The 21,862-nt window shown below is 42.0% G+C and overlaps 1 protein-coding gene across 16 annotated transcripts in view; it reads right to left on the bottom strand.

Annotated features, from left to right (window-relative positions):
- The window catches only part of FBXW7 (F-box and WD repeat domain containing 7), a 295,965-nt gene that overhangs the window by 225,136 nt on the left and 48,967 nt on the right, over positions 1 to 21,862 (bottom strand). For 3 of the 16 annotated variants that reach the window (XM_042850254.2, XM_042850255.2, XM_065597822.1), the window contains exon 3: positions 11,326 to 11,437. The exons of the other annotated variants lie outside the window; for them this stretch is intronic. The gene's annotated coding sequence lies outside the window, so the exon portion shown is untranslated. The remainder of the gene's footprint in view (positions 1 to 11,325; positions 11,438 to 21,862) is intronic. 16 annotated transcript variants of the gene reach the window in all.

The raw sequence follows: 21,862 nt of genomic DNA on the forward strand, positions 1-21,862 counted from the left end.
CAAAATGTTATTTCTAAACAAAAAATAGACTAATAAAATACTAATGCACTGGGTAAAGATTTTTAGTTTAACATGGTTATGAAATACACTAGTACTTCACTGGAATTTGTATTCCTCTTAACAGAAATGAAACACCAGCAGTAAAGGCTGTTATTCATTATTTATGATTTTTCCCTCCTCATGTCAGTTTCCTTAATGTACTATTGATTCTCAGAATGCATACAGATGGGGCCAGTGACAGACAAACCAGATATATATAGAACAACTATCCAGAAAAGACAAAAGGAAGATGGTTTAGAAAGATACTAATATCACTACAGAATTTTGTTTTCAAGGCTATGGATGGGAAGGACAAAACAATTCCAATAAAAGTTAATCCTGATACTGATATAATTTAGCAGAGAGTGACAACCTTAAATTTTTTTGCACTGAACTGTTCTATAAAATAGTTTAAAATGTGAAATCAGATTTTGTTTAATCTGAAAAGTGTCACAGCTACATTAGTTTCTCCTGCATTAGAAAACTAGCAAACACTCCAGTCTCTAATACTGACAATTTTGCACATACTTTAACTCCGACAAAGGCAAGTTACCACTAAAGTTAAAATTGGTTGCTATGAATTGAGCATAAGATCAACCTGACCTTCACTTTCCTGTTGCAAACTCTAATTTATTACGTTATCCTTCAAGTTATTCTTTGACAGAATCTATAGTAAGGCAAGCAATACTCTCAGAACTATTGATATACCACTTCAAAAGTTTAGCAGCCTTAAATATTTCTATTAAATCCGTTAAAATCAAGTTTTAAAATTGTTTTAATATTAGCAATTTCAAAAAAGCATTCATCTTGTTCTGTAATAAAAATGCTTTATTTCAAATATATTATTCTCTAGCAATTTATACAACCAATAGAATTCTAATACATCTCTTAAGCGAAACAGAGGTGATTTCATGCTAAGCTAGAACTGACTCTTCCATATGTAAAATATAAAGAGGAAAAACAGCTACATATGCGCGTGCACACAAGATTTTTTTTAGTTAAGGAGTCCTGATGAAAAATCTTCAGAAATTCAGACATAGAATGGGGAGAGGACTGTACACTATGAATAGTTTAAAAGAATTGGGTAAAAAAATACTTATGTACGGTACTTGCACACCCTCTGATATCAAATATAGTTCACAAGGATGAGCCTAGAAATAATAAATAAGTCATGAAGGAGATGAAGACATTGGACAGAAACTGTTGAATACTACGGGGAAGTGGGAGAGAGGCAACTACCTGAAAAACAAATTCTCCACAAATCACAATGTAGACAAAGGTTTGGGACCAAGCAACTCTGGTATGTAGACACCAGAAACAGAGGTTTCTGATCATTCAATTCAGGCAGTGGCAGTACTCCAAGAAAACTGATCCCAAACTCAAAGGCAAGCTTAGACACTTGGGTTGCTTTTTTATTGGATTCCTGATAAAGTAAACTCTTAGGAAAGGTACAAAAATTTTAAATTTTTTCTAGGTAGAGATTCATGTTCCCTCAAACATTTAATATGTTGCTAATATTTCTTAATAGAGCGTAAAGAGTGAATTCACAACATATATAAAAATTCAGAGCTAGAATGTATTATAACTTATTTTATGCGGTAAACTATCAACTTTGACAAAAAGTTAACAGGCTAAACTTAATACAAATGTTTTGCTATCTTCTAGATAGAAACAGAAGAGAACTAGCCTAATGAAAGTTCACAGGACAGAAAAAAAGAAGCTCCTGCTAATGACAACCAAGTCTTAAGAGACTCTTTTTAGAATGGGGCATAAGATTCCAGAGAACCTGGATTGTCAAGTGACCTGTCTAGTTCAGCTTCCAGACATACTCAGTTTGGCCTCCCTGGTAAGAAACAAATTCAACATCTGTAATATACCCACCCACAAATTGTACAGAATATCTGCATCTTGACCAGCCATTCCTCTGCAAATCAATTAGTCTGCTTGAACATAACTTGCCTTCCAAATAGATAGTTGATCCAACTATCAAACAGAAGCCAAATTTTCAATGAGCCTTCCTAACTGTGTCCACAAATTTGTAACCAATCCTGATTACAAGCAGAATCACACCTTTATACGTGCAAGACAGAAACTACTACAAGCTTAGAGAGAGTAAATAAATTAAGTGACAAACTGAGCCCCCCCGTATTCAGAAACTTTTATGAAGTCTCAAAACTACCGTGTCTTTATGAAAAACTGTATGTAGGTCTTCCATACCATAAAAGCCTGAAAGCTTAGACACTCTGTTATAGCCACAAAGAAACGTTCTATTTCAGATGCAAAAATAAACAGATATTAAGAGGTTTTAAACGAACCTCCAAGTTTCACAAGAACTAATTACAAGAACTTAAGTCTTATTATGAATATGTAATTATGAATTGAATCTAGGCTACATATTTGTCAGATCATTAAAAACTGCTTTCCTTATGGGTGAGAAAAGACTGAGTCCTGCAGTACAAGAACATGGTAGGTAGCTGACTACTACATACACTTTAACTGTAGATAAAAGACAACAGCTTATTGGGAGAGAAGAAAAACGTAATTGCTAAAAGAAGTTACAATTACCATTTTAGCCTCTATAAAAATCTGAAAAGGTTTCCACTTGCAGGAGTGAAGCCATTTTCTGGATGTGTCTCAAGATTCTAGAAGATCAGATTTTTATTTTTTACGTGTAATGCCCCTCCCATCCCTATTAACAGCCCACCATCCAAACAATTATGCCTGATCTACATTACAAAGTTTTGTCAATGTAAGTTGCCTTGCACTGAAGTATGTGTGTCTACATCAAAATTTGTCCTCCACAAACATACCCTTAAAACTCTTGTTTTCAAACTACCTTTTCCTGATTGCCCAGCTAGGCGCGTACAGCTAGCAGCTCACCTTTATTGTGTGCATCCAACCAACCGTCAAACTGACCATGCTGGGGCCATACACACAGAGAGCTAATAGACATGCTCCTGCCTGCAGCAGGCAAGAAGTGTTGGATCCCCTTGACCTGTGTGGAGAACAAGTTGTGCAAGCACAGCCACAGAACAACCACAGAAATGTCAACATCTATAATCAGATTTCTGTGGAATGCTCGACAAGAGGTATGACAGGGATCAGCATCAGTGCCATGTGAAGCAAAGGAACTATGGCAAACATACCAGAAGGTGAGGGAGGCACAGAATCTGGTGCTGCCCCACAGACCTGTTGCTTTTATAACAAACTTCATGCCATACTTGGCAGTGGCCCCACCAGCACCCAACATATGACAGTGGGTACTGGTGGGGCCACCAGGAGCCCGAGGCGGAGACCCCTGCCCTGAACAGAAGGGAGAGAGGAGGGATGATGCGGTGGGGGACTCAAACCATGCCATGTGCCAGAAGTTGTTCGAAAATTCTCAAGTCGAGCCAAGGAAACTCCCGTGACCCCGCAGATTAAGGGGAGGAAAACATGGGTAGGTTTGAACAAGAATTATTGCTTGTAATAACCTTTTCCTCTTTTTGTTGCCTGAAACCTCATTGCCCTTGTTCCCTCCTCCCCACTATGCCCTACTTTGCCATATAAAAATGGGGCCCGGACCGTTCTCAACTTTTGAAAAAAAGGCATTGACTTTTCATTGATTACTTTACTGGTATATTAGAAAATATAGAGTTAGGGAATAAATTCTAAAAAACCAGTATAGCAGTCTGATTACATAGTCCACCTCAGAGCAATATCGTGTGCTTGGGCGAAGGTAAAAGAAACCAGAGGTAAAGTCTGTATCCGCTTTTCAATTGTTTGGCTTGCTGGGTGAGACAGTGGGGAACAGGGAGGATATGGAGTACTTTTTTTTTTTTTTTTTTTTTAATCTAAATAGGGATGACCCTTTTGTCTTCTTCAGACACATCCGTGAACGTTTCTGGATACACTCTACGACCCTCCCCCAAACGTTTCTCCCCATGTGACAGGAAATTTGCCGACACCAGTCTGGGATGAGCTCAGCTAGGACCATTGCAGTAGGCGGGCTGCTTCGGGATGTCAATAGCAGCTGAATGTTTTGTCCCTGTCACCCTCAGGAGTGAGATATCAGCCAACATCACCACCACATGTGAAAATATTGTAATATTCATTGGACTTTCATGGAACAAATCACTCCCTTCTCCTCCTTCCCAGCAGGCTAGGCCATATTCATCACAGAATCATAGGACTGGAAGAAACCTCGAAAGATCATCTAGTCCAGTCCCCTGCACGCATGGCAGGACTAAGTATTAAGCATGGTTTAAGCTGTAAAGCCATGCTGTACCAAGAGACTCCAAAGCAAAAGTGGTAATTAGCACTTCTTTTTGAAGGTTTTAATGTGAATCATACAAGGGAATTTTGAGACTTACTTCTCCCTTTCTGTTGTGACTGTACATCTAATCCTGTAATTAACAGTAGCCTCTGGTGCAGGGTCAGTGAGGGATTCCCAATCCACACCTGCTGAACATATGACCTTGATCAGGAGAAGAAAGAAGAGGACTCCAGAAGATATGTTGAGCAACCTCCTCCAATCCTCTACAGCATTGGACTGGGAAAACAGAGTCTGGAGGACTGTGACTATGAAGCAGGACCCAGAATGGAGGAATCAGTTGCTGCAGCTGAGGGAGAAGGACCAAGGGTATGTCTACACTACAGGATTAATCCGAATTTATATAATTCGAATTTGGAAAACAGATTGTATAAAGTCGAATGTATGCAATCACACTAAGCACATTAATTCAGCGGTGTGCGTCCATGTACCGGGGCTAGCGTCGATTTCCGGAGTGTTGCACTGTGGGTAGCTATCCCATAGCTATCCCATAGTTCCCGCAGTCTCCTCTGCCCATTGGAATTCTGGGTTGAGATCCCAATGCCTGATGGGGCCAAAAACATTGTCGCGGGTGGTTCTGGGTATATCCTCCCCCCTCTCCAGGAAGCAACGGCAGACAACCGTTTCGCGCCTTTTTCCTGGGTGAACAGTGCAGACGCCATACCACGGGAAGCATGGAGCCCGCTCAGCTCAAGATAGCAGTCATGAACATTGTAAATACCTCGCGCCTTATCGTGCAGTTTATGCTGAACAAGAACCTGGAAAACCAAGCGGCGGGAGCAGGCTACGGCAGCACGGCAGCGAGAGTGATGAGGATATGGACATGGAATTCTATCGAACCGCGGGACCCAGTGCTTTGGAGATCATGCTGTTAATGGGGCAGGTTATAGCCGTGGAACGCCGATTCCGGGCCCGGGAAACAAGCACAGACTGGTGGGTCCGCATAGTGTTGCAGGTGTGGGACGATTCCCCGTGGCTGCGAAACTTTTGCATGCATAAGGGCACTTTCTTGGAACTTTGTGACTTGCTTTCCCCGGCCCTGAAACGCCAGAATACCAAGATGAGAGCAGCCCTCACAGTTGAGAAGAGAGTGGCAATAGCCCTGTGGAAGCTTGCAACGCCAGACAGCTACCGGTCAGTCGGGAATCAATTTGGAGTGGGCAAATCTACTGTGGGGGCTGCTGTGATGCAAGTAGCCAAAGCAATCACTGAGGTGCTGCTACGAAAGCTAGTGACTCTGGGAGATGTGCAGGTCATAGTGGATGGCTTTCTTGCAATGGGATTCCCTAACTGTGGTGGGGCGATAGATGGAACCCACATCCCTATCTTGGCACTGGAGCACCAGGGTACCCAGTACATAAACCGCAAGGCGTACTTTTCAATGGTGCTGCAAGCACTAGTGGATCACAAGGGACGTTTCACCAACATCAACGTGGGCTGGCCGGGAAGGGTTCGTGACGCTCGCGTCTTCAGGAACACTACTCTGTTTAAAGGGCTGCAGCAAGGGACTTACTTCCCGGACCAGAAAATAACCGTTGGGGATGCTGAAATGCCAATAGTTATTCTTGGGGACCCAGCCTACCCCTTAATGCCATGGCTCATGAAGCCATACACAGGCAGCCTGGACAGGAGTCAGGAGCTGTTTAACTACAGGCTGAGCAAGTGCAGAATGGTGGTAGAATGTGCATTTGGCCGTTTAAAAGGTCGCTGGCGATCGCTACTGACTCGCTCTGACCTCAGCCAAAGAAATCTCCCCATGGTTATTTCTGCTTGCTGTGTGCTCCACAATCTCTGTGAAAGTAAAGGGGAGACCTTTATGGCGGGGTGAGAGGCTGAGGCAAATCACCTGGCTGCTGATTACGCGCAGCCAGACACCAGGACGATTAGAAGAGCACACCAGGAAGCGCTGTGCATCAGAGAAGCTTTGAAAACCAGTTTCATAACTGGCCAGGCTACAGTGTGAAATTGATGTTTGTTTCTCCTTCATAAAAACCCGCCCCCTTTATTGACTCATTCATTCTCTGTAACCCACCCTCCCCGTTCCCCCAGCTTTCTTTCAAAGGAAATAAAGTCACTATCGTTTAAAAATCATGTATTCTTTATTAAGTGATTATAAACATAGGGAGAGAACCAACAAGGTAATCTGGGTGAGGTTTGGGAGGAGGATAGGAGGGAAGTAAAAGGCCACTGAACAAATTCAATATAATGACAGCCTTTTGGTTGGGCTGTCCACTGGGGTGGAGTGGGAGGGTGCACGGAGCCTCTCCCCCTCCCCCCCCGCGTTCTTACACGTCTGGGTGAGGAGGATATGGAACATGGTAAGGGGGGAGGGAGGTTATACAGCAGCTGCAGCGGCACTCTGTCATCCTGCTGCCATTCCTGAAGCTCCACCAGATGCCAGAGCATGTCCGTTTGCTCACGCAGCAGCCCCAGCGTTGCAGCCTGCCACCTCTCATCTCGAGCGTCCCTCATGACCTCACGTTCACTGGCATCTTTCCTAAATTTAGATAGTGTCCTTCCACTCATTCAAATGAGCTCTTTCATTGCGGGTGCATTCCATTATTTCTGCGAACATCTCATCTCGCGTCCTCTTTTTCCGACGCCTTATCTGAGATAGCCTTCGGGGCGGAGGAGGGAGGCTTGAAAAATTTGCAGCTGCTGGAGGGAGGGTTGAAAAAAAGGAGAGAAGTTTTTAAAATGATACATTTTACAGAACAATGCTTATACTCTTTCATGGTGAAAAACACTATTCACATTACATAGCACATGTGATTTCAGTACAAGGTCGCATTTTCCATCTTAATATTGAGTGCCTGTGGCTTTGGTGTTAGAGATCACAGACGCAGGTCCGGGTAACAGAATTCAGCTTGCATGCAGCCATGGTAAGCCATTGTCTTTCGGCTTCTGCGCTCTCCTTTCCCACATACCAAGCAAAGCCCGTTGACTGCTGCGGTTTTCCTGTTAATCTTCAGCAGCAGAAAACAAACTAACCCCCCCCCATCCAATTCTCTGGGATGATCACTTTATCCCGCCCCCCACCACGTGGCAGGTATCAGGGAAGATCCCTGCAGAAACCAAACTAACCCCCCCCCTTCCGCCATGAATTCTCTGGGATGATCGCTGTACCCCTCCCCCCACCGCGTGGCTGGTAACAGGGAAGATCCCTGCTAGCCAAACGCGAAAAGCTCAGGGCCAATTCCCCCCCCTGCGCTTGGCTAACTGCAGGGAAGGATTTCTTTTCAGCCACAGGCAAACAGCCCAGTAGGAACGGCCACCTCTGTCCCCTTAATTAAGTTCCCGTATTTCAACCAGGTTACCATGAGCAATATCACTCTCCTGAGGATTACACAGCAAGATAAAGAATGGATGTTGCTTGAATGCCAGCAAACACCGGGACCATATGCTGCCAGGCTTTGTCAGGCAATGATATCAGATTACTTGCTGCAAGCATGGCGTGGTCAAGTGTCCTACCATGGAGGCCGGAATAAGGCTGCACTGCCCAGAAACCTTGTGGCAAGGCTTTTGGAGTACCTCCAGGAGAGCTTCATGGAGATGTCCCTGGAGGATTTCCGCTCCATCCCCAGACACGTTAACAGACTTTTCCAGTAGCTGTACTGGCCACGAATGCATCCCAAGTCCTCAGGGCAAAGTAATCATTAAAAAACGCTTGCTTTTAAAACAAGTTTTATATTTTAAAAGGTAAACTCACCTGAGGTCCCTTCCATGGGGTCATGGTCTTGGATACTGGCTTGGGAGGGTTGGGAGGGTACTTCAGTCAGGCTGAGAAAAAGATCCTGGCTGTTGGGGAGAACCGAGTGCTGGGTGCTCTCTGCAAGCTCGTCCTCCTCCTCCTCCTCTTCCCCATCCGCAGAATCCTCAGGTGTAGCTGATGAGACTATCCCCGACCCGGAATCTACGGTCACAGGTGGGGTAGTGGTGGCGGGCCCCCCCCTAGAATTGCATGCAGCTCGGCGTAGAAGCGGCATGTCCGCGGCTCTGACCCGGAGCGACCGTTTGCCTCCTTTGTTTTTCGATAGGCTTGTCTGAGCTCCTTAACTTTCACGCGGCACTGATCTGAGTCCCTATTGTGGCCTCTCTCCATCATGCCCTTGGAGATTTTTTCAAAAGTTTTGGCATTTCGTCTTTTAGAACGAAGTTCTGCTAGCACTGAATCCTCTCCCCATATAGCGATCAGATCCAGTACCTCCCGTACGGTCCATGCTGGTGCTCTTTTTCGATTATCGGCCTGCATGGTTACCTGTGCTGATGAGCTGAGCTATCTGTGGTCACCTGTGCTCTCCACGCTGGGCAAACAGGAAATGAAATTCAAATTTTCCTGGGGCTTTTCCTGTCTACCTGGCCAGTGCATGCGAGTTCAGATTGCTGTCCAGAGAGGTCACAATGGTGCACTCTGGGACAGCTCCCGGAGGCCAATACCATCGAATTGCAGCCACAATAACCCTAATTCGAATTGACAAAATCAATTTTGGTGCTACTCCGCTCGTCGGGGTGGAGTACAGAAATCGATTTTAAGAGCCCTTTATTTCGAAATAAATGGCTCCGTTGTGTGGACGGGTGCAGGGTTAATTCAATTTAACGCTGCTAAATCCGAATTAAAGTCATAGTGTAGACCAGGCCCAAGCCACGCAACAGGAAACGCTGGTTGAGGGACACTAGATGGGGAGGGCTCTGAGTTACTATAGAGAATTCTTTCGCAGGTGTCCGGCTGGTGGGTCTTGCCCACATAGTCAGGGTCTGACTGATCACCATATTTGTGGTCAGGAAGGAATTTTCCCCCTCGTCAGATTGGCAGAGACCGTAGGGGGTTTTTGCCTTCCTCTGCAGCCTGGGGCATGGATCACTTGTAGGTTTAAACTAGTGTAAATGGTGGATTCTCTGTAACTTGAAGTCTTTCTGTCATGATGTGAGGACTTACACCCTTTCAAGACAATGGTCCTCCCCTCCCCCCCACTGTGGAATTTCCAACTCAAAAATGATTGCCTTCTGAAGGATAGCAATCCAGTGTTGCAAGCTTCCAGAGCACGAGCACTACTTGCTTCTCTACTGTCAATGCAACTCTTATTTTGGTGTCCCTGCTCTGGATGTTTGGGCCCAACTCAGCACACAGCCTGGGAAATGTGGTCTTTTGCATCCACAAGTTCTAATGCCACTCCTTGTCATCCCAACCCTGCATTATGGCACAAGCCCACCAGGCACTGCTCATTTCTCAGCCCCAGAAGCGGTGATCCTCTGTGTGGAGCTGCTCCATGAATAACGGCAGCAACCTGGCATTGCTGTGTCCATCAGCATGCAGTTACTGTGCTTGAACATCCCCATATCTTCCTCATTGCAATTCTGACTGTGGTAGTACTCCAAGTTCTGCAAATACATGAGAATTGTGTGTTCCAAATAGCAATGCTCAAGAGAGACTTGCACTGAGTTGTGTAGGGTCCATGTTTCTGCCAGAGGAGGGAGGATACAAATTGATTTTTTTTAAACGTTTTAAAAAATTAATTTCAACTGTTTGATTTTGGTTTTTAAATTATAAGAAGTTTTTCTTTTTAAAAATAAACGTGTTTAAAATTAAATCTGAATTTAATACAAAATATGTTAAGGCCTAAATTTATTAGAATTTCTTAAAACATTTAAGTAAGAATTAATATGAATCCATGAGCCTCTATCAAAAACTCAGAGTTAAAGGTTGCTTTTATATTGAAAGAAAGAATCAGGGGAGAAACAACTAACTTTTGACATCAAGCTTTATACATGGCACAATAGATTATGTACTGTATTAAGAGCTTGATCCTGTGAGGGACCTGGGGCTGGGCTACTGGGTGCAACAGACTGGCAGAGTCATCACAGGCGCTGGGACCTGGCCTCTGACTCCAGGAGACATCAAGTATCTCATCATGATCATCTACCGAGCCCAGCTGGGTGGTCTCATTCTCCTATTTCACAGCTTCTTTCTACATGAACTCAAATTGGTTCAGTTCTCAAATAATGAATCTTTATGACACCACCCACCATGTAAACTTACTCTCCAGCTGATGGGAAAACAATAAAGTTTATCTATCCAAAACATTTAAGGTTGTTTTGTTTAATAACAATAAATGTTATATGATGGTTAGCATGTTTAATTAAATTCCAGTTACCATCCTAATGCATTGACACAAATCATGAGCTACAAGTTAATTATCTAATTAATAAGCAATACATCATTCACCATTTTCTAACATACTAAAAAGGTACAGTTATTAAGAATCTGAAAATATTAATCTATATAATTGCTTAAATAAATGTATATTTAGTTACAAATCAACACATTTTAATGGTTCTCAATCAATGAAAATGCACCTTCTTCTTTAGAAAATAACTCAAGTACAAGTGGAAAAGTTGATTAAAACAGATTATTTAAATCGAGGCTTACCACTTGGTCGTTGAAATCATTGCCTTGATTTAAATCAACCCACCCTGTGCCAGAGAGATGACAGAGACTAAGAGGCATACAAAACAATAAAAGATTTCAAAAACAGGACCACAGTTATGGGATGGAATAGGCACTCTGGAATGGAGAAAGAGACATGGTGGGAACTTGACACCTAGCTCCCAGAAATCCTGGGGCAGTCAAGGGGCAACCCACAAAACACTGCAGAAATGTCCCACAAGACACTGAGCTGGACATTCACTGTGACATTCACGGGGGAACTGTGAGATACCTACCTACGGTGAAGTGCATTTTACATTGATGCAACAACTCATTGTGAGGATACACATAGCTGATGCAAGCATCTAAGTGCGCACACATCACCTACTAGAGTCAGCGGACATATAGTGACATAACTTACGGCAACTGAACTTTGTAGTGTACACATGACCTTAAAAGAAGTGACTTCAAGTCTTGGTAATGCTTCTGATCCCTAACCTACGACAACAGAAGTGGTTCTCAAATCTGATAGCCCTTTCCAACGACACACCTTACGTTTTTTTCCTCTGAGTCTACGTCTGTCAAGCAGATGCTTAAGTGATCTAGACCACTTGAATTCATTCTTTCCGAAACGTCCTTCTGTTACCCAAAGTTAGCAGGAACTAGGGGAAAAGGTGGAGAAGAGGGAGTGAGAGCCTTCACCCTAAATATAAAATAAATATGTCTGACATGAAGCACAGGGTACGTCGACACTGCAATAAAAATAAATAAAAAAATTTTAAAAAACCCACCACACACACAAACCTTATGACAGAGTTCTGAGACTTGCTGCCAACTGACTCGGGCTCGCAGGGCTAAAAATAGCAGTCTAGACATTTGGGCTGGAGCCCGGGCTCCGAGACCCTCCTCCTTTGCAGGGTTTCAGAGCCCAGGCTCCAACCCAACCCCAAAACATCTACACTGCTATTTTAGCCCCACAGCCCGAGTCCCGTGAGCCCAAGCCTATTGCCCAGACTCTGAGACTCACTGCTGCAGCTCTTTTATTGCAGTGCATATATACCCTTAGGTCCATGTTAGACCTGGCACTCATATTCAAACACTGTGTTTACACTTCAGATAAATAAGCCAATATCCGGAGGATCTTATTTGACAAAAACTGAACTCTCCACCAACAAATAAAATGGAAAAAAGTAGTGGGGCTCACTCAAGCTCCATTGCCTTAAGAAAAAATGAGATGCCACCCACAGCAGATTACACAGATATTCAAAATATGATCACATGCTCTCTGTTGGGCTCCATCACATGAAGGGGTGGTCTGCTTTGCATCACTGGGATTTGCTCCACATCACTGGGGTTGAGATACTCCTATAATCAAAGCAAGATTAAAGCACAGATATGTGCTTAGTGCCCCAGCTACCAAAAATACGATAGTATCAGAATCTAAACTTATTTATTTACACTGGGGTAATTACGCCAGTGTAATCTCTGTTTTGAATCAGTGTAGTGTGTATAGTAAGGTGATGCACTGATGTAAGTGCATCCATGTCATTAGTTGTACTGGTGCAGATTCCCCTAATCTAGATGAGCTCTAAATCACTAGACATCTGAGTTAGTAGATTTTCTAAAGAAAGGTGCATTCTCATTGATTTATCTCAATGGGAATTCACACCTATTGGTTTAGGCTGTCTCTACACATCATTGCATCTATTCCTTTCAGTTTATATTTTCAAGATTTTCCTTGCAATCATAGGATTAGACTGTTTTCATAAAAAGAGGATGCCAACTTGCTCTCTAGCACCTCAAGAACTGCTGAATCGCAGATTGGGACAAATTTGAGCCTTACTCACCACTTACTCCTTGAGAGACGCAGACACACTGTTCAGACCCTGTTTGACTTAAGTCTACTAAGGTGTTCTCTTCAGTCCTATCAGATGCAGAGCTGAACACATTACTTTGTTCAGAATACACTATTCCCAAAGATTTATGAAACTTGACAAGACAGGGACGAAAGAAATTCTTCCTGCCAATTCAAGTAATACACTGCCATGCTGTTGACTGTGAGAATCTTCAATGCCTGAACTATAATCAAATGAATGAATGCTTAGAATGCAAGCCTATCACTCTTAGCCAAAAGAGGTTGGTAATTTGAATTCATTGGGTTTCCTTAACCCTAGGTAGAACAGAGGAAAACCCAGTGCAAGGTTGCTAAATGTTTATTCTGTTAGACTTGGTTTATCCCTGATAGCAGGGAGACTGATGTTTTAGATTTGGCTGGAGGACAAAGTCACTAAAAATCAACGCCTCTTAGTGCCAGGAGCCAAAGAACCACCAAAACATGAGACAGAGAGTCTATCTGAGTGAAGTAACTGAGGCAAGGGCAGCATTGGACACCAGATCAGGTAAAAACCCTGTTACAGGTAGATATGGGGATATCTACATTATGTGTTCATCCTCATTTCCTCTCTCTCATCTTACTGTGGTTTTATTTAGTTGTCTTCTTTCCCTGCTGTATCAAATGCTACCTGTGTAAGGGCTTGTCTATACTGTGAAGTTAATTCAGATTAAAGTAGGCATGATTTTAAAGCTGAATAGCTATTCTGAATTAACTCCTCATGCATGCAGATACTCTTATTCTGGGAAAACTTGCTCTTATTTTGGAAACTTCCCCCGTAGATAAGCCTTAAAACTACTTTCTGTGTAGTCTTCAGGAAGAAAAAATTATAAAAAAGTTTTTAAAAGTTTTAATCACTTAAATATAAAACGTTAGTAAAATAGCCCTCATGTTATTTATTTTCATAAATTCACTTTATGGTACACTGTACCTACATTTTCAGTTTTCAATATGCCACAGATTTTTATATTTATCCCATAATTATCACAAGCGGTTGAGGGTGATTGAGAACTGGAGGCTTCGGCAATTGGGTCTTTGGCTCCAGTGGACTGCAGGCTCTCATTAGAGACCTCTCATGCCATCCTTCAGTGAACTACTATCCATATATCTGACTCTGGGGATCACTGTAAAACCCTACGCACCCCCTGTGTCCTCCGCCTGTTGGCACCAACAGCTCCTTGGTTCACAATATTCATCATTACAGATGGAGTTGAGGTTTCGAATGACATCCCATTCAAGACATTATCTAATGTGGACACGATTAAAAAAATAGGAATTCCTCAAAAGGACAAGATAATCAACAGATTCCTACTGGTAGACTGAAAATGGAGTGTACCTGATTTTGCTGAGGATGCATTTATGGCCTCTCAAAAAGGTGTCTGAAAACAGCGACCAATCATAGCACTTTAGATAAAATGTATCAGGGACACTGGGTTGAGACCTTAGCCTTGATACCTCCTTCTGAAGAGCCACAAGCTTTTCTCACAGTACACACATCCACGCTATTCTCGAACACAGAGGCACTTCTACCAACATTTGAAATTGTGTGGGGTCTACGATCACCCCAAACAGTCACTCTTGGCCTTTGTATGGCATCACCCACAGGTAAAAGACTGGATTTTCAAGACCAAAGGCACCACTGCCCTGAGAAGGGCACATGCAGGATTACCCAGAGTGCTTTTGCTGTCACAGGCAAACTTCATTACAAGTATGATGGCTGTTAATTTTACCCAGCTTTTATTAAATTAAATATTGTAACATTTTGGCTTTAAGCTATTATATAATAGAAGTCTGAATTTACTCTCATGCATTTTATATCCCTTACCCGGATTTTACCTTAAACCTGCAGAGACAACAAATACAAAGGACATAGACAGTAGGGGGAACATGTATGAGGGATGTAGGACAGAAAGCAGGTAGATAGGAAGTGACGAAAGCAATGTGGATTGGGTAATGTACTCCATACACAGTCTTGGTAGTTCCATGATTCTTTGGACATTCTAGAGGAGTACAATTATACAGTCTGGTGTAACATTTGAGGAGACAATTTAGGACACACTTTTGGAAGATGTGAATTTTCAGGAAGAGGATATAAGGAATGTGAAAAGGCATGAGACAAACACAGGCAGGAAAAGGGATTCTAGGTAGAGAGAACCGACAGGGAATATACCAAACACTGCAATATTTTATCAAGAGGAAGTTAATACAAGAATATAATCAAGTTATATCCCAAAGTATGAGAACTGAAAACTTGCAATTTTTTGCAACTTCAAGTGTTACTCTCATTCAGAACATGGAACTTTTTTGAAATGCACTAAGCCATTTCTCTCATCAACATCTCAGGGATACAGATACCACAGGTTAATCATCTTGTTTCCTGCAACAACCCAGTTTTTCAGCAATATTTTCTCCTAGATAAAACCACAAGTCTGAAATGTACCCCTAGCAAGCAGATCTGGAAAGCAGTCATTTACTTACCGTCTCTGGTTCTCTGCTATGAAAATTCTGAACAGGACTCCTGTCAAGTTAATTTCCACGTTGAAAAGAAGGAGCGGAAGAGTCCGTATTTGTGGGGCATCCTTGATACACTTTCAGATTAATCAAGAACCATAGCACAAAGCATAAAAGAAACTACAAACTGAAAGTTGCGTTGTCATTTATTACTCTTTCCACCCCTTTATTCTGCAGCAAAACAAGTGGACTGGCCTTAATTAAGTTTAGGAAGCAGAAATATTTTAAGATAATCGGCTGCTTTAAAGACAAGTCTATGTACATTAACATCTGAGTTGTTTGACCCAAGCATGGGAATTCATTGCAACTGTCTTGTTCGCCTCTTTTCTTCCCTCCCCCTGTCCACCGTATGTTTATTCTTCTAAACAAAGGATTTATTTGGACAAATTGTTTCATTGTAAACATTAACATTTTAAACATTCCATCTTAATTCTTCAGTGTTGTAACTCACTGTCAAATTTCTTTCCCCCCCCCCCCATTAACCCTTTAGGAGGTTACAGGTCCGAAGCTTGCTACCCAATCTAACCCCTGCTACAGCTAACGCAATCTGCATGAGAGAGTCACATGGAAAAATGCTAATTTACAATACCAAGAGGTTATGGGGGTTTTAAAAGCTATTAAGAACTTACATGTGCTAAAAAAATTAAAGCTTTAAAAATAAAAACACAATTATGTTCTGTATACCCGTTAACCTTCTGGCATGAAGAGTTGGGTCTTCCTAAGAGCAGAAGTTGGCAATGTTTAATATCAAAACACATTAACAGATGTGAACAAAGAAAGAAAGGGGAAAGTGTCTTGCTTGTTAACTTCTTTTCTACTATATCACGTCTGACAATCCTAAAAGGGGAATTGCTTCCTCCAGCTAGGAAAGTGTAAAGGCAGCCCAAAGTGGTCAAAAGAGACTGGGTATTCTGCAAACCCTGTTTCCTGGCTACACTTTCCATTTCCATGAATAATAAAGGAAAATAAATTCAGAGTACCTCATGACTCTAAAAAGAGAGCACTTGAATACTTAATAGGATATATTTTTCTTTATCCATTTCCTTCTAACAGGAGGAAGTGACAAGATTCTACATCTGTGTATATATACACATATACATACATCCTTCATAGATACAGAAAGTTTCTCAGCTCAAGGAATTGACATGGTTATGGAGGAATGAGCACTAAGGTTCAGAAGTGCAAGCCTTTCATTATTTTTGACTGCTGTACAGAACACTGCTAACTACACCCTGCATAGTTTCATCTGGTGCTTTCTTAACCTTACCCACATGTGGCAAACCATATAGGGACTTTGTATCCTGATTACTCTTCATATGATGCTTGTGCTATCATGTGTCTCCTCCATGCATTATATTGATGCAAAAAGAATTAGAGAATGAAGAGGTAGCTGTGAATTTTACAAGTACATGGACACAATTGATAAACTAATCTGCCAGGCTGTCCACAGCAGAGTAAGGGAAAGAAGGTACTTAGGTAATTTCCTCCTGTGTATACGCAGGAGGCCGCGTTGTACAGGCCTATCTCTGAGCCCTGAAAGTTACACAAGAGATAGAATAGTTCAGCGATTGGTGTCAGTGTGGGACTTGGGGAATGCAAGTTTAGTTTTCTGCTCTATCATTAATTTCCTGGGTAAGTCACTTAGTCTCTCTGTGTCTCACTTGCCAGTCTGTAAAATGGTGATAGGAGCACTTCCCTACCTAACATGGATGTTCCGATAATGAATATTTTAAAGACTGTGATGTGCTCATTACTATGGTAATGAGAACCACTTAAAAAAATCCCACCAATACACTTTGAACATAGGGCCAGAAAATAAGTTCAGAAAAATCCTGCTCTTGCTTTTCTTCCTCTACTACCTTTGCTGCTGGAAGGGGATGGGTGGAGTGGGGGGGAAGAGACATGTTTAACTTTTGTATACAGTATTGTTGTGGCCCATTGGTCCCAAGATATTCGTGAGACAATGGTACCATCAAACCATTACGACCCATGCTCGATGGGGACCACATTCTGAAAGAAATCTTTCCTGAACCCCCTCTACTGACCTTGAAAGAACCACTCAACTTCACCAAGCTCATCATCAGAAGCAAGCTCCCCTCAGACCAGGACACACCAACACAAAGAAGCACCAGACCCTGTCAGAACAACAGATGCGAAACTTGAAGACATATCTCCACTGCTATGATGATCAACACTCCCCCAACACACACACAAAACACCTTTCAAGATCCCTGGGTCCTACACATGCCTATCACAACATGTGGTGTACTTTGACCAGTGCACTAAATGCCCCAACAACAACTATCTGGGTGAAACCAGACAGTCACTATGCTCTCAAATGAGCGAACACAGAAAACTGATAATACACCATATCACCTGTAAGTGAACACTTTTCACAAAGCAATCACTCTATATCTGACCTCTCAGTCCTGATCTTCAAAGAAAACCTGCATAACAATCAAAAGATGAGCCTGGGAGCTTAAATTCATAACTGTCCTAGACACTAAAAATCATGAACTGAATACAGACACTGGATTTACTGCTTATTGCAACAATCTATAACCCACTAACACCCCTCCATTACCCCCAGTCCGTCCCCCCCGCCACTTATTCCCTCCTATGACTGGACAGATTTTAACAGGTCACTTCATCTTGAATAGTCCCTTGAAATATGTGTTAACTACTTATGCTAAAGAATCTGTTCTGCCTTGTATTTAGCTGTGACATTCTGTGTACTTTTCCCAGACCTGAAGAAGAGCTCCGTGTAAGCTCAGCAGCTTGTCTCTCTCATCAACAGAAGTCGGTCCAAACTATATTACCTCACTCATCTTCTCTATGTTTAACTTTTGGCAGCCCAGATCCAGTAACTTCAAACACAAAGAAGAACTGTGTCTACAACAGTAAATAGATAGAAATGCAAAAATAAACACTGGAATCCTGCTTAGATAAGAATGTTGTTGTTTCCTGCTACTCTGCTCAAGCAACAGGATCTGGAGGGCTCAGTTACTTAAATGACAGCTCTAGGCTGCCTTTGTATCTGACCAGCAGGGGAACCAACCCTTATGTTAAAATTACTGGACATTAAAGGGGGAAAAGTTGACCTAAAAAAATCAAAAAACAAAACAAAAATAAAACCAGTGGTATAAATTTAGACGATAGTCAGCAAACCTTCCAAAAAACTCTCATTACAGTTACTAATACTTAAAATTCTATATATGAAAGAATGATGATCAGCCCTTATGTTATAAGTCTTCTTATTTTATTGTACATTAGCAAGTTTTGGTTAATCTGTCTTGCACCTTGATATTAGTGAGGTCATTCATACATTTGTGTGTAAGCTATGAGCCAAGTTTTACATATGTGCATATGTCTGCAATCACAAATCAGTAAGCAACCAATGCAAACAGAGATGGAAACTCTGCATCACTGTGTAATCACTAGTTAAATTGTTTAAAATGATAAATCAAACTGATTAAATAACAGCAGAAAAAAATGTAACCATAAAATGCTAACTCAAGTCAGTTCATCTTGAATGGTCCCTTGAAATATCTGTTAACTACTTATGCTAAACAAATATGTTCCGCCATGTATTTAGCTGTGACAATGGGCTTGTCTTCACGTACAATGTTGCAGCTGCACTACTGTAGCACTTTAATGAAGATGTTCCTCCTACGCTAATGGGATAGCTTCTCCCATCAGCGTAATTAATCCACCTCCCTGAGAAGGCAGGAGAAGCTCCCCCATCAACATTGCACTGTCTACACAGGTGGCTAGGTTGGTATAACTACATCACTCAAAAGTGTAGATTTTTCACACCTCTGAACAACGTAGTTATACCGATATGCATCTGCAGTGTAGATCTGAACTATGAGTACATTTCCCAGACCTGAGGAAGAACTCTGTGTAAGCTCAAAAGCTTGTCTCTCTCACCAACAGAAGTTGGTCCAATACAAGATATTACTGTCTCTCTCTAACTTCCAAATGTGTTATATGAATGTGACTCCTTTATGTAACATTTAGGACATTCTATGGGTATCAGTTTCTCCAAACAATACAAAAGGGACACATACACACTTTTAGGGTAAAGTTACACATAATCCAACATACATTCTCTTCTATATTTGATCCTTTTACAATGCTCTGTCAGTGTTAAGAGGGCAGAAAGTCACCTGATCTCCCCAGTTGGCATAAATCTAATGATGCCAACCTCCATGGAATGCATCCCAGCAGGCATGTGAGGATTGGGAAGGGGCAAAACAGCTTCACTCCCCATCTGCACCCAGTAAGCGATGTGCACAGCTGAAAATCTAGCCCAATGACAACTCCAATACACCTCTACCCAGATATAACGCAGCCTGATATAACATGAATTTGGATATAATGCAGTAAAGCAGCGCTCCGAGGGGGCAGAGCTGAGCACTCCGGCAGATCAAAGCAAGTTCGATATAACACGGTTTCACCTATCACGCGGTAAGATTTTTTGGGTCCCAAGGACAGCGTTATATCGGGGTAGAGGTGTACATACATCACTTCACTTCACTCCTCCCAAAGATCAAATCCTTGCCTCTCTTTTGCAGGTGTGAATGGTCTTTCTGTAGTAAAACATATTCAACTGCACAAAGTAGAAGAGGATTTGGAGAGTCTACACAGGAAGATGTGCCCCTTGTATAAAGCATAGTACAGATAACTAACATTAGAAAAATATAGCATATACGCAACATTGAATACTTCAGCTTGTGCTAAACAAATTAAGTTAGAGTTTAGACTCCCCCCAAATTAACACGTTAAAAAGTATGCAATGACTTTTCTGTAGTAGACCTTCAAATACATATGATAGCTAACATGTTTTAACATCTCACCATTTATCCTCATCTAGACAAGGTGTTAAGAAGGACTGCTAATCTCAGAAATGTAAGATTATTTGGTTTAGAAACTGTTTTTACTATCAGCATAGTTAAAGGCTTTATTCTTTGATAAATTAAATGGCAAAAAACTTCATTAATGCAGAGTTAAGGTTACCCAGTGATGGCTTGTACCCTTCCATAACATCAAATTCAGTAAAACTCAGACTTGTGAAAACCCAGAAATATAAGGTATATGACTACACAATCTTACTTCTGCACCCCCTGCAGCTGGCAATAGCCAGTGGAAACTGTCTGCATGCACTCTGGCTGCATTCACTGTGTTAAGTGGAGCGGTACTGAATGGTGGAGGAATTAGTTGGAGCAGCTTTGAAAAGCTGTGATTGTGGTATGAGGAGATCTGGGGGACTGTGGCACTGTGGAGGTATATGTGAGCCTCTCTCCCTGAATCCTGTGTGCATATGATCAAAGGAAGGAGGTGCATGTGTATTCAGAGGTTCAATATGATTCATTTCAGCTTTGTGAGGTGCAGACTGGATCAGTAGTGGGGCACAGGGTCTTCTTGCAATGGGGATTGTCAGAAGCTAGGTGGGAGATGAGTGTGGTCTGAGAGTTTAATTAAGGATAAGTGAAAGAGTGTTTCGTGGTATTGTGTGCATAAGGCCTTGGCAACACTAGGGACTTCCCAGCGCTGCCGTGGCTCTCTCGCAGCGCTGTATGTACTCCACCTCTCCGAGGGGAATAGCTTGCAGCGCTGCGAGCGAGTGTGCAGCGCTGAAGGCTCTGATTACACTGGCGCTGTACTCGCTGCGCTCGGGAGGGGGGCATTTTCACATCCCTGAGCGCAGCAAGTTGCAGCTCTGTACAGCGCCAGTGTAGCCAAGGCCTAAGGGTGAAGTGGTTGTAAAAAGGGGTTGGAGGAGTTGTAAACTTCAATAATGATGTTCTTTCTGTGGAGTAGACTAAGTGTACGAGGCCTGATCTACACAAGGAAATTAGTTTGGTATGACTATGTTGCTCAGGGATGTGAAAAATCCACACCCTTGAGCAATGCAATTAAACCAATCTAACCATGGTGTAGATAGCATAGCTACCACTTCTCGGGGAGGTGTAGTAACTACATCGACAAGAGAACCCTGCTCTTAGCATAGATAGTGTCTTCACTGAAGCACTGCAGTATTTTAAGTGTAGACAAGCCCTGAGTGTAGGAAATCCTTGTTCAGCACAGGGCAAAGGCAACATGTAAATATATATTATGGGCTTATTGGGCCATCTTTCGAAGAGGGCAGAGTTAAGATAGTACGGTTGTGCACCTTAATTCTCTATTTCTTGTTTTTAATAAGTCTGAGTTTTACTGAACTCAATGTCCTGGAAGGTCACGAGCTATCACTGCCTGGAGAACCTTAACTCTGCGTTAAAGCTTTTTGCCAAAGGATTGTTTTTTAAACAGAAAAAGAAACATTGTAAGAGTCAGTAGCTTTTCAGGCAGTTGTAATTATCATGTAGGCGTGAAGTACAGACACCTGGTGGACAGGGAATGATAACATGTAGCTTTTACATAGCACTTTTCATTTTTGAATACTTACAGTCCCTATATGTTATTAAAAAGAATCTTTAAAAATATACAAGTAGAGTTTTTTCTGTATTCTAAACATGACTTATGTACCTTTTTTATTTCTAGACCAATCATGGCTTAAATAGTATTGGTACACAAGCAGATGAAAAAAAAAGTCAAAACCCATAAGTGACAGGGTGATAGAGAAAGAACAGAGTATCTTTTAGGTAAAAGAATAAAGTCATTACGCAATATTCAATTTTCAAGG

The sequence above is a fragment of the Chrysemys picta genome, chromosome 5 (genome assembly GCF_011386835.1).
Source record: "Chrysemys picta bellii isolate R12L10 chromosome 5, ASM1138683v2, whole genome shotgun sequence".
Taxonomy (NCBI): domain Eukaryota; kingdom Metazoa; phylum Chordata; order Testudines; family Emydidae; genus Chrysemys; species Chrysemys picta.